We start from the raw sequence: 13,097 nt of genomic DNA, 5'->3' as shown, positions 1-13,097 counted from the left end.
ATGATTGGATGCATATGAAGATGTTCCATATTCTTATCTTTCATCAACTAGTGCCTCATCTGAGTCCACATGCATGCCCACCATTTCAGGTTTCAAAATTCTTCTAGATCTACGATTGGTTTCAACGAACTCCCATCTCAGCACTATTCCTTCTGGTAACAACCTTTTCAGAATATTTATTGTCTTGAAGCGAAGAGTTCCTCTCTTAGTTAAATTGAAGTCTTAAACAAGTATGTCAACATCCTCCAATTTTAAGAGGTCTGTGCGGCGACGATTTATGTTTGTACCTTTTCTTTTTCTCTTTATCCCATTTTTTTCGTCAACTACCATATCTGGCTTATACACACCATTGAATGGGTGTGTATTTGTGGCATACCAATGTACTTTAACACTTGCAACATTTTCATTTTCTGTAAAGACCTTTATAACCTTAGCAACCAAGAATGGATAGCCATTGGGATCTCCATCTGCTAGCACTGAAATCATGCAACCCTCCTTAATATCCTGTACTGAACCCCTGTAAAGGTCTTCCATGGCTTCACGTTGTGCACGAGATCTTATAGAATCAATATACATCTCTCTTTCCTCTGCCTATGAAAAATTAATATTACCTTGAGATTGTTGTTGTTCAACAATGTTTCTTTCCTCATGTTCATTTGACACATTTTGTGGCCAAATAAATGGATTTTTCAAAGGTATATGTTCATTTCTTGTTCTTGAAATGATATCATTTTGATTATTGAAAAATGACTCCCACCAAATTGTATTCGCAATGTCAAAGTACTCATATGTATATCTAGTACATTTTTTAATTTCTTCAACGCAATCAGAATAATTTATATCTCTATTCTGTCTGCGTGCATTATGAACTTCACCAACTGATTGTAATAACAATATTTTTGATGCAAATATTGGACTTGAACTTCAAAAATTCCAAACCTGATGACGGTGCCCATTCTGCAGTAGTTGAATACTTCTTGCCCCATGTTAGTGTTTTCCCATCAATTTTTTTGATACAAAAATGATGTTGGAAGCTAATTTCATTAAGTTGTTCCATGCATTTATCCTCACCATGCAATCCTAGAATAAACCTTCGCATGTCAACAGTTTCTTCCAACACATCAAAAGTAGGCTCTGGCATGTATGGTTTCTTAATACATTCAATTAATGATGGCAAGCTCCCAACTTCCTTCCTCCTTAATGTGACTGAAAAACGACTGAACATTTGATCAATATGGTCATGAGTTTACCCAACTAGAAGGAAACCAACCTTTACCTTCTAAAAAATTCTCAATTCAACAAGCATGTTTAGATATCCAAAAACAACCCGATTTTTGTTTTCACGACAAGTGTTGTCCAATTGTAGATACAAAACTTCAGGAAGATTACCAGACCAATGAGAAAGCACATCATGAATTATGGTTATTGTCAGATTTGCATCATTATGAATATTTGGAGCTGTGAAGTACACCCTTGGCAACATTTTCCCATTGAAGACCATACAAACAACCAAGTGATATTGAATAAAATTTTCCTCCTGTAAATTTTTGGGTGTGCGAACAAAATGTGGTAAAAGTATTTCTTCTGGTTCCATACCATCAATTATCAAACCCAAATATTTATTCGGATTATCATAACACTTCTTTCGATGCTTGTACAACTTTTTCCTTTTCCTTGTTTGTTGTTCGCGATGCTCTTGAAGTTCTTTGACAATGGAATCTACACAACATAAAAGAATAATTAAGAAATACTTTTTCATAGTTGATGACTATACAATTTTAAAAGTTAAAGTTTGAATGCTTAGCTCTTTCTGACCCTTCACATTTAGCCCTTTTTGATTTAAGAGAAGCACATGTACTGCAAATCCCCATCTTTGTCTTCTTAGGAATATAGACATTGTTGAATTCTTTCTTCCATACATTCACAAAATATTGATATGTAATAAACTGACCATGTCGCTCAGAACCTTCTACATATTCTTTGTACAAGTTGTAGATTCCTCGTCTTGAAAAATTATCTGGAATATGTATTGTCTCTCTATTTGGCATACACTCTCCATGCTTTGAAAAGAAATCTTTTATCCATGACATTGCAGTATTTGATAATGACCCAAACTGTCGTTTATAACGTACTTTTGAATAAAATGTGGGATCCTTTTCCAAATTTTCTTGAATTCTTGAGAGACGAAAATTACCCATCGAATGAAACATTTTGAAAGCCTTTCTACAGATAAATAAAGACCCAATATGATAATCATAACCTGACAATGTAGATTGCATGCACCCAACTAAATATGAATTTTGCATGCTTTTATTCATTGACAAATATCTCTTCCTTTTCTCTAATGCAAATTTGAAATCCATATGTTTCAAGCAATATTTTTGACAACATTCACTTGAAATGAGAGTGCTGATAGAACTTCTTCTCGTTAGATATTCTGCTCCACACCTTGTATAACTAGAACATCTTGGATTGATACGAAAAGGTTTGCTCCTACTCCTTGATACAATATTTCCTGGAAACATCTCCATCACTGGATCATCATTTGTATAAACATTTTCATCATCATTCTGACGAATGTTATCCTCACTATGATCAGTTGTGCTTTTGCAATACTGACTTGGAGGATATTCTTCATCTTCCCCTTCTTTAGTGCTACTGTCATAGTCCTTAGAATTAGGACTAAATGGAAAATTTGACTCAATGTTTATTGGATATTCTTCCTCATGTGCATTGTGAGTGCTACTCTCATAGTCCATAGAATTAGGACTACGTCGAAAATGTGACTGTTTACTTACTAAAAATTCTACATCCTGTTCTTTGTCACTGCTACTCTCATAGTCCTTAGGATTAGGATTAAGTGCTTCATCCTGTCCTTCGTCACTACTGCTCTCATAGTCCTTAGGATTAGGACTAAGTGGAAACTGCAACTCTTTATTTATTTGAAAATCTTCATCATGTTCTTCATCACTGCTGCTCTCATAGTCCATAGGATTAGGACTTAGTGGACACCGTGACACTCTATTCATTTGAAATTCTTCATCATGTTCTTCATCACTGTTGCTTTCATAGTCCATAGGATTAGGACTTGTTACACAGTAATTTGTCACCATTTGTCACCGTCCCTGTTACCCCTTTCCCGCACTTTGGAGGACTCATTCTGGGACCTGTGAGAAGTGACATAACTTGAAAACACTTGCATTATGTTCCCCTAAGTATGGACTTCATATGCCTTGAAGACATCTCCTGCAGAATATCTTTAAAAAGTCCCTTTTTTCCACTAGCGCGGATCCATAGTGTATCACCCACGCCAATGGGGGAAATTCTCCAAAGAGGGCGCGCCCATTGGCGCTCTGTCTTAGAGTCTTACCCGCGCCAACCAAGTTTGGAAAAGTTTTTTAACAAACGCACGCTCGAAAGTTTTTTCCTTTCGACTCAAGAGGATTTTCAAGGATAATGCCAATCTCATGGATGTCGAGATTCATCGTATCTCTATCCATAATAGCTTTTCGAGGATAATGCTTATCCCATGGATGTATGGATTCATTGTATCTCTTCCTCCTCCTCCATCTATAAAAGCTTGTTCTGGTGCATTTGACAAGCTAGTTTTTGAGCATAGGAAGAATTATACTGTCAGAAGTCTGAGAGATTGCTGTAAGAGTCTTCTTTGCATTCATAATCAAAGAGAGAGAGGCTTGTTCCCAATCCCGGCAAGCTTTGCAAGACATATGTAGCTGATCATCCAGCCAAAGGAGGATTTGACGTCAGAACTTTGGTTGTATTCTCCTTTGTTGATTATCAATAATAGATGACTATCATTATGGTTCCATTCTTGTTGTTCATTGTGATGATGTTAGAGTTATATCTTTTCTGACCGATATATAATTGCATCTATTGGATTTTATGCTTGTATTCGTGTCGTTCTTTGTATGTGCAGGTGTCCATTCACGGAGATCGTGCGGATCGTGACCGGCTGGAGCAAAGGAACGGGAGTGTCAACTCTTCTACAACACTAGCGTTGGAATCCAAGTAGGCTCTTATAATCCATTTTTAATTTGCAATTAGGAACTTGCGTGATAGCATTGTTTGATTGTTGCTAGACCCATTTTGGGCTAGTGGGATCGCCTCTGTCCGCAGAGGGGATTTACCTCTCCAACAATTTGGCGACTCCGCTGGGGAAGAGCTATTTGTTGTTTGATTCGTAAAATTTGGACGGAGCCTGAAGTACGGCCAGGTAGCCTTCGAAACGCTATTGCTCTGCATTAGCGAAGTAGATCAACGCCACTTCAGTCAATCTCCGTTTTGGTTTACGAACTAAACAACTTGGAGTTTGTCTTTCTCTCTCTTGTTTTGATTGCTTAGATAGCTTTCTGGTTTGGATTCTTTGCTGTCTCTTGCTGCCTGGTCTATCTGGATACTGTCGACCAAGCCTTGGACTGCTTGTTTTTATTTTTAAGCTAGCAAACTTGATTGGCGCCCTTTTTTTCATGATAGTCGCGCCAATTGGCGCCACTTGCCAGTGTACAACCCGCGCCAATCCTTAATTAGCGCAATTTTCCGCCTGACAGTCGCGCCAGGCCTGTGAACTTTTCCAGTTTGCTTGTTTGCAGCCTTCCAAGCTTGGGTTTTGTGTCTAGCTACACCTTTTTCAATCACTTGAGTGTGTCAGAGTCTTGTTTGACTGGTTTTGAGTCTTTTTTTTTTGGCAAATTATTAATTTGATTTCCTTTGATCATTACTTGGAGGTTTGTCTCGGTCTTTTCGCAAATTTACATCTTTTTGCAAAAAAATTTCCCCCTCATTCGCCGGGGGGGGGGCTAAATTGTGTATGAGTGTTAATCGCCTTTGAGTGTTTTTAGTTTATGATCTCTGGAACTCTCACCCGTTTTTCTTGATTTGCACTTGATTGGTTCTTAGATTACATTAGAATCATCGTGTGTTTGAGAATTCTCTTGCATAGATCACACTTGCATAATTAAAATTCTCATTTTCAGGATATGAATGAAAAGTGTGCATAGATTACATTTGCATACTTTGGGTGTTTGCCATTTCTATCAATTTCACATTTTAACCCTAGGACATCTAGTGGCTTTGCGTGTTGAGTTTTTGGTCTTCTATCAGTCCAGTCAACTTTTTGATTACTCCAATGCACTCGTTTAGTGGTTGTTAAACTTTTTATTGCATTATTTGAATGATTCTCTTCTTTTCACTTGGATTCTGCTTGGCTTCGTTTTGGGTCTAGATCACATGGCTCATTAAAGTCTTTCGCGTTTTTCTTCGTTTTGAAGGACTGCCTTGGTATTCAGGGACTTGATTGTGTTTTCATTGAGTGAAACTTGTTTTTTTTACTCTTTGTTATTGTTTCTCAAAATTTGTTTAGTGCATTTTTCCATCAAAAAGAAAACGAACAATCTCTTTTGCTTAGCGTTAGTTAATGGAAATTAGAGCTTTTCGTTGTTGTTAGTGATTAGTGACTTTAAAGAAAAGTTTCGTTTATTGCCATTAGCTGCATTAGAGTTATTGTTGATTGTTTTATGGTCATTTTGTTTGTGTGAAAGCTCTCAACTCTTCTGTAGCTAGCATTCATCGAATAAAATGATACATTTTGGCATATAGCTTGCATTGAGGAAATTGTGAGAAATTACATACGGTAAGGCCTGAAAATCGAAACCTAATCGAAGATCAACCGTAAAATGAACTGAATGAATCTAACAACACATTGGAACATAACGCACACATTTAGAGGTCTAGGCTAGAGACGTGCTTCAGCATCGTTAAACCTAGTCACTTTTGTTTCACTTAAGGTTGGGTGATTCCTCCTTTCATGACACAATAGTGGTCTAGCACGGATTTGAGCTCCCACGTACCGTCGAGTATATGGGGAGACCCCACTAGGTTATCATCCTTTATCCATAGGAAGCCGTGTCTGCCGCCTTACAAGCCGTAACGCACCGAACACAACATTCGGGAAGATTGACTACCGTACAGAAAGTCCTTGGTTTTCATACGATTGCCAAGGTGTATAAGCAGTTTTACGGATTGTCTGGTAAACCTTTTTCCTAGTTTCTCCAGAGTAGTCACTTTCGTTCCTTTTCGGACTCCCTAAAAGAAAAGGTCCATTTGAGCACTTGTCACTTCAGGCTCATTAAACATTCGAAGGCGACTAGAGTCATCTTTTTGTCCTTTTCTCGACTCTTAAAAAATGAAAAGGTCAAGTTATGTCTTCGCATCTTAAAATTTATTCGGCCACGATTCACATTTACCCGGTTAGATCTTGTTTGCGTTAGCTTGAGTAGGGTTCTTTCTCATTTTCAATGGCAACCTTCCCCGAGTCTACCAGCCAAGGTGTTCCCCCGGATGGAAACCCTAGTCCATTTCCTTCTTTTGGAAATGCCGGTGCTCCGTATATGGCAACTTTGTCTTTGCCTGGGTTAACCATCGGTTTGCTCGTATGGTTGTTTTCAACCTCGGTGGTCCTGAGTGTGATGACTCCTGTTCCACCGTCTCCTCCACCTGAACAACATCATGTTGATTCTAAGGTGGACCTCTCCCCTTCTTCGCCTGTTTCTACGTCCTCATCTTCTACTTCGCCTGGCGAAAGTTTGGATTCAAGTAACCAGGTGACTAAGAAGAAGAAGAAGAAGACGAAGAAGAAGAAGTCTCCTAAGGGAGAGGCTAAAACTGCAGCTAGTCCCTCGAGTACACCTCCCATCGGGCCACCTTCTGCTCCTCTGCGGAAAGTCAAATTTCCTTGTAGATTATGCAAGGATGACCATCTTCTGCACGATTGTCCTGGCATTCCCAAGGTCTTAGAAGTATGGTCTCATGATCCGGCCCGCCCCTCATCATCCTCTGGAGCTCACAGTGATGCTACCCTATCAGCTGGAAATGGTAAGGGAAAAGGGAAGATTCGAATCCCCTGTAGACTCTGTGAAGGCAATCATCCCCTTCACCTTTGTCCACTCATGGATAAAGCCTCCGTTGTCTTGGAAAGTCTTACAACTCCCTCACCCCAACTTCCCGTTGGTTATCAACGTCTCTCTGCAGCCGCATATCGTTCCCCTGCTGACAAAGAGATCGACCAAGATTCCTCTCTTGTCCAACCTCCTCTTCCTAAACCTGGCTCTGCCAAGCCTGTTCCAGACCAACCATTGATCGGAAAGAGTGTCGACTCGAGTTCACCACCCGATCACTCTGTTTCGGAAGAACATAATTCCCATGTTCTTCTCGTCTCCTTAGATTCTCCTGAGTCCAGAAATGACTCTCCTATCCCAGCTGCTCCCGAGAGTCCTGCTTCGGTCCCTTTAGAGCAAGGGGGCAATCATACGATTCCCCCACCAAGTAGTTCAGTTGTTTCCTTCGACTGGAGTCGTTTGACCACTTCCCGCCTTCCATCCCATGTGCCTTTCTGGGTTACGGTACATGCCTATAATAAGGCGATACCTGACACTGTTTTGGATGAGGGTGCATCTGTCAGTCTTATGCCTGCCACTACTTGGCAAGCTTTGGGTTCCCCACAGCTTGTGCCCGTCGCACCGAATCTGACGGCTTTTGACGGAGGAACTAGTAAACCATTAGGGATCCTTCCAAAGTTCCCTATTACTTTGGGAGGCAAAACCGTCTATATAGACGTATCGGTTACCCAAGGTGCTTTAGATTTCAGTCTTCTCCTTGGTCGTGACTATGTTTATGCCATGGGGGCCCTTGTCTCTTCACTTTTTCGTGTGGTTTGCTTTCCACATGATGGAAGAATCATGACTATAGATCAATTATCATTCGTTCATCCCCGGGTACCTCCTGCGCAGTTTTCATCCCCTCCTGGCTTTCCTCCACCAGTTGCATATGTCCCACCACAGATCAACTACGTGGCCACTTATCCCGTGCCTATATCCAGTGATGCCGCCATCGTGCATAATGTCCTTGGGGCATTGGGCCCTGACTTCCAAGATGTTGGCCTTCCATCGGGCGTGGCACTCTTGGAAACACCAACTTCCTATTCATTATGATGAAGTTCGGGCAGAGCATAGTTCGTTTTCCTATGTCATGCTCCTTAAAAAATGAAACTAGGTTTGGAGCATAGTTCGTTTTCCTATATCAAGCTCCTTAAAAAATGAAACTGGGTCTGGCCGAGCATAGTTCCTGATCTTGTGTCAAGCTCATTAAAAAATGAAATAAGGGTTATGAGGATAGTTATTTTCCTAGGTCAACCTCATTAAAAAATGAAACATCTCCTCCTTTCCAAATCGAGTCTTTTGATTAAGATCTCGTAAAATACAAGTCGAGTCTTTCCTAGATCTCGAGAGTGAACCTTCATTCCATCCACTTTGTTGAATGCAATGAAGCTTGGGGGGCATGTACCTCAATTTACGTTATTATGCTGGGGGCATGCGAACTGATAACAAGCATAGTTTTTCGTTTCAAGCTTGTGTAAACATGAAACCGAATCTAAGCAGAGTTCTCCATGGTTCAAGCTTGTGTAAAAATGAATCCATACCTGATTTACATCTCGTGATTGCCTTTTATCTGCTAAATTCTGTTAGATGAGCCTTGGTTGTTTCATTCCATCGCCACCATCTCTTTAGCTGATCATATGCTTTCACTTGGTTGTTTATCCTTTCTTGAGGAACTGCAGCGATGAGTGGTTTTATTGGCCAGCCTCTTGACCATTATATGTTTTGAGCAGTTCCACCATTACCGGAACCAATTGCTACCCTTTATACCACTCGTTCCTCCAGGACGAGTCTCCTTTTATGCTCTTTTCTGACTCGTAAAAAATGAAAAGATTTCCGAGTATTTTTCCCTTTTTGACTCGTTAAAGAGAATAAAAATGGAGGTCTGATTTCAGCTCTTTTCTGACCGTTTAAAGATGAAAATATCGCCGAGTTATCCCTCTTGACTCGTTAAACGTAAATAAGAGGCGGTCGTCTTTAAACTCTTTTCCGACCGTGTAAAAACGAAAATATCGTTGGACCCTTGTCGTTTCAGGTTCGTTAACAGTTACGAAGCGACGTGGTTTCGATCATTTTTTTACTTTTTCAGGTTGAAATCACTACTCATGAAAAGTACTCCTCGATCGTAATGGTCGGGCGGTTATTTCGAGCATTGTTTTATACTTTTGGGGCTCGAGAGACACAATTTTACGAAAAAGGACACCTTTGGAGTTTTCTTTTCTGCCGTCTTTTCAAACTCTCTAAACATGAAAAGACGCCGAGTTCTTCCTCTGTCAGACTCGTTAAAACTTGATGACATTGGAGTCCGTCGAGATGACGTTACAAGCATATGCTATCCCCGTCAAGCTTGTTAATAAAAATAACTGGGGTACTCGCCAGAAATGGTGGGGGAAAATGGAACCATAATTATTGTCATGTCGGCAGTATGTCGCTCTTGAACATGGCACTTGTCTGCTTTCATGTCTGGGTGGGGACATCTCATCTCATTTTTCACTTGCCTCCATGGATTTGGGTGATCCTGTTTGACCTCTCATCTGCTCATTGCCTCGTCACCATGACCTTTGATCCATTGATGTCAAATACTGCCAAGTCCACTGTCGTGCCGCCGATATGTTCAAGAGAAGTTGACCTCTGCAGAATAACAACCTCCCTCTGATAGCTCACATAATTCTGATCCACCACAACATTCTTTCTCTGTCTCGTGTCGATGATGTGGGAAACACTATGGCCCACCTTCGATCAAGGTCACTTCCTGTCAACTTCAGCTCATTATCCAGGAAGTTGATCTAGAGACTCCCTTCTGGTGCCTTGGAGCCTGCATGCCTCAATGGCAGGTTCTTCGTATTCGACGTGAGGTTTTCATCATTGGCCTCTGATTGAATGATTCTACGGGTGTTCGATGCCAACTCACTGATTCACACGCCGTAGATTGTACCTATAGTACCTTGAGGGCCATTGTCATTATTGGTGGTACCTCTCGCGTCTGTTAACAGTTTTCATTATTGACTGGTAATCAGATGATGTTCATGCATGTTCGACTTCCACTCATGTATTTGCATGCTTGAACTTGTACTTTTGTTCGGGTCGAGATGGAGCGCAAGACCATGGATTTTGTCTGTTGGAATCCAGGCTGCGATTTTGTGGATTATTGTTACATGACTCATTCACTGGATGGCTGCGACCATGCCTAAGTCTATTCATCAATCCTCACCGGATGGCTGCGCCCATACCATGGATCTAGATTATTATGTACTCTGTTATGAATGGCTGCGCCCATACCACATATATCATGTACTTGAGCTATCAGTTGTATCTCTCTATGCAGATTCTCCGGCGGCAGCTGCATGTGTTCTTGTAAAGCATTTCACCCCTCTCTCTCTCTCGGGCCTCATGCTTTAGGGGGCATCTGTTACACAGTAATTTGTCACCATTTGTCACCATCCCTGTTACCCCTTTCTCGTACTTTGGAGGACTCATTTTGGGACCCGTGAGAAGTGACATAACTTGAAAACACTTGCATTATGTTCCCTTAAGTATGGAATTCATATGCCTTGAAGACATCTCCTGCAGAATATCCTTAAAAAGTCCCCTTTTTCCATTAGCGCGGATCCACAGTGTATCACCCGCACCAATGGGGGAAATTCTCCAAAGAGGGCGCGCCCGTTGGCACTCTGTCTCAGAGTCTTACCTGCGCCAACCAAGTTTGGAAAAGTTTTTTAACAAACGCACGCCCGAAAGTTTTTTCCTTTCGACTCAAGAGGCTTTTCAAGGATAATGCCAATCTCATGGATGTCGAGATTCATCGTATCTCTATCCATAATAGCTTTTCGAGGATAATGCTTATCCCATGGATGTCTGGATTTATTGTATCTCTTCCTCCTCCTCCATCTATAAAAGCTTGTTCTGGTGCATTTGACAAGCTAGTTTTTGAGCATAGGAAGAATTATACTGTCAGAAGTCTGAGAGATTGCTGTAAGAGTCTTATTTGCATTCATAATCAAAGAGAGAGAGGCTTGTTCCCAATCCTGGCAAGCTTTGCAAGACATATGTAGCTGATCATCCAGCCAAAGGAGGATTTGACGTCAGAACTTTGGTTGTATTCTCCTTTGTTGATTATCAATAATAGATGACTATCATTATGGTTCCATTCTTGTTGTACATTGTGATGATGTTAGAGATATCTTTTCTGACCGATATATAATTGCATCTATTGGATTTTATTCTTGTATTCGTGTCGTTCTTTGCATGTGCAGGTGTCCATTCACGGAGATCGTGAGGATCGTGACCGGCTGGAGCAAAGGAACGGGAGTGTCAACTCTTCTACAACACTAGCGTTGGAATCCAAGTAGGCTCTTATAATCCATCTTTAATTTGGAATTAGGAACTTGCGTGATAGCATTGTTTGATTGTTGCTAGACCCATTTTGGGCTAGTGGGATCGCCTCTGTCCGCAGAGGGGATTTACCTCTCCAACATGACTAATTGGACACTGTGACACTCTATTCATTTGAAATTCTTCATCATGCTATTCATCACTGCTGCTCTCATAGTCCAGAGGAGTATGACTAAGTGGACACTGTGACACTTCATTCTTTTGAATTTCTTTATCATGTTCTTCATCACTGCTACTTTCATAGTCCATAGGATTAGGACTAAGTGGGCACTGTGACACTCTATTCAGTTGAAATTATTTATCATGCTCTTCATCACTGTTTCTCTCATAGTCCATAGGATTAGGACTAAGTGGACACCGTGACACTCCATTCTTTTGAAATTCTTCATCACGCTGTTCATCATTGCTGCTCTCATATTCCATAAGATTATGTTTAAGTGGACACTGTGACACTCCATTCTTTTGAAATTCATAATCATGCTCTTCATCGCTGTTGCTCTCATAGTCCATAGGATTAGGACTAAGTGGACACTGTGACACTCCATTCTTTTGAAATTCATAATCATGCTCTTCATCACTGTTGCTCTCATAGTCCATAGGATTAGGACTAAGTGGACATCGTGACACTCCATTCTTTTGAAATTCATCATCATGCTCTTCATCACTGCTGCTCTCATAGTCCATAGGATTAGGACTAAGTGGACACCGTGACACTCCATTCTTTTGAAATTCTTCATCATGCTCTTTATCACTGTTGCTCTCATAATCCATAGGATTAGGACTAAGTGGAAACCACGACTCTTTATTCATTTGAAATTCTTCATCCCGTATTTCATCAGTGATACTCTCATAGTCCTTAGGATTAGCACTAAGTGGTAGAATTGACTCTTTATTCATAGTAGAAGAATTTCTATTATATTCATCAATATGAATAGAGTTGTTATGCGACGAAGATGTTGATGCTTCACAAAGCGAAATTTCACTATCGGAAGAATCCATGCCTTTCAAAAAGAAGAGGTTGAATGATACAAATGCAAACTCTCCTAATGATAATATCTAGCTTAAAGAATGAAAATTTCCTTTCAAATTTTTTCCCTCCAAAAATTTCGTTTCATGTATTTCCCTCCATTATTTTCTTATACAAATTATTGAAATTTTTTAACTATATATATATTTTAATTTTTTTATGAAATAAATCTTTAAAATTAAAACTGTAAACTAAATATTTTACCTAAATTAATTTATTACTTAAACTATATAATATTTACTGAACAATTGATTTTTTTTTTTAAATTTTTTATTATACCTTCTAAAACAAATTAATCTCACATTCACCATGCTGTAAAACAATTCCGTAATATTAGCTTTATCATATTTTCCTATATCGCCATAAAAAAAATAAAATGTTAAAATTTCTAAAAACAAATTAATCCCACATTAATCATATGGTAAAACAATTCAGTAATTTCCCCTATATAATAAATCTCATTATCACTATTCCTCACATCACATCAAAGTTTTCCGAAGTTCGTTAAAAGACTTGGAGAAAATTTGTGGAGCAACTACATCGCTATCAACAACATATTCAACGGAGGATTATTGCATTTGAAAGGTCAATTAATTTTTCTACTGTGCAAATTTTAAAATTAAATAAGTTTTATGAAATTTAACTTTTTTTTTAGTAGTTAAAATTTTTTGTGGAATATATTTACCCACTACATCCGCAGTGGGCATGGTGGGCCCGATAATTCTCCA

This window comes from Pinus tabuliformis, chromosome 9 (genome assembly GCF_031772625.1).
Source record: "Pinus tabuliformis cultivar Carrire ecotype Pingquan chromosome 9, CPIR1, whole genome shotgun sequence".
NCBI classification, from domain to species: Eukaryota; Viridiplantae; Streptophyta; class Pinopsida; order Pinales; family Pinaceae; genus Pinus; species Pinus tabuliformis.
This window is presented reverse-complemented; position numbering follows the sequence as displayed.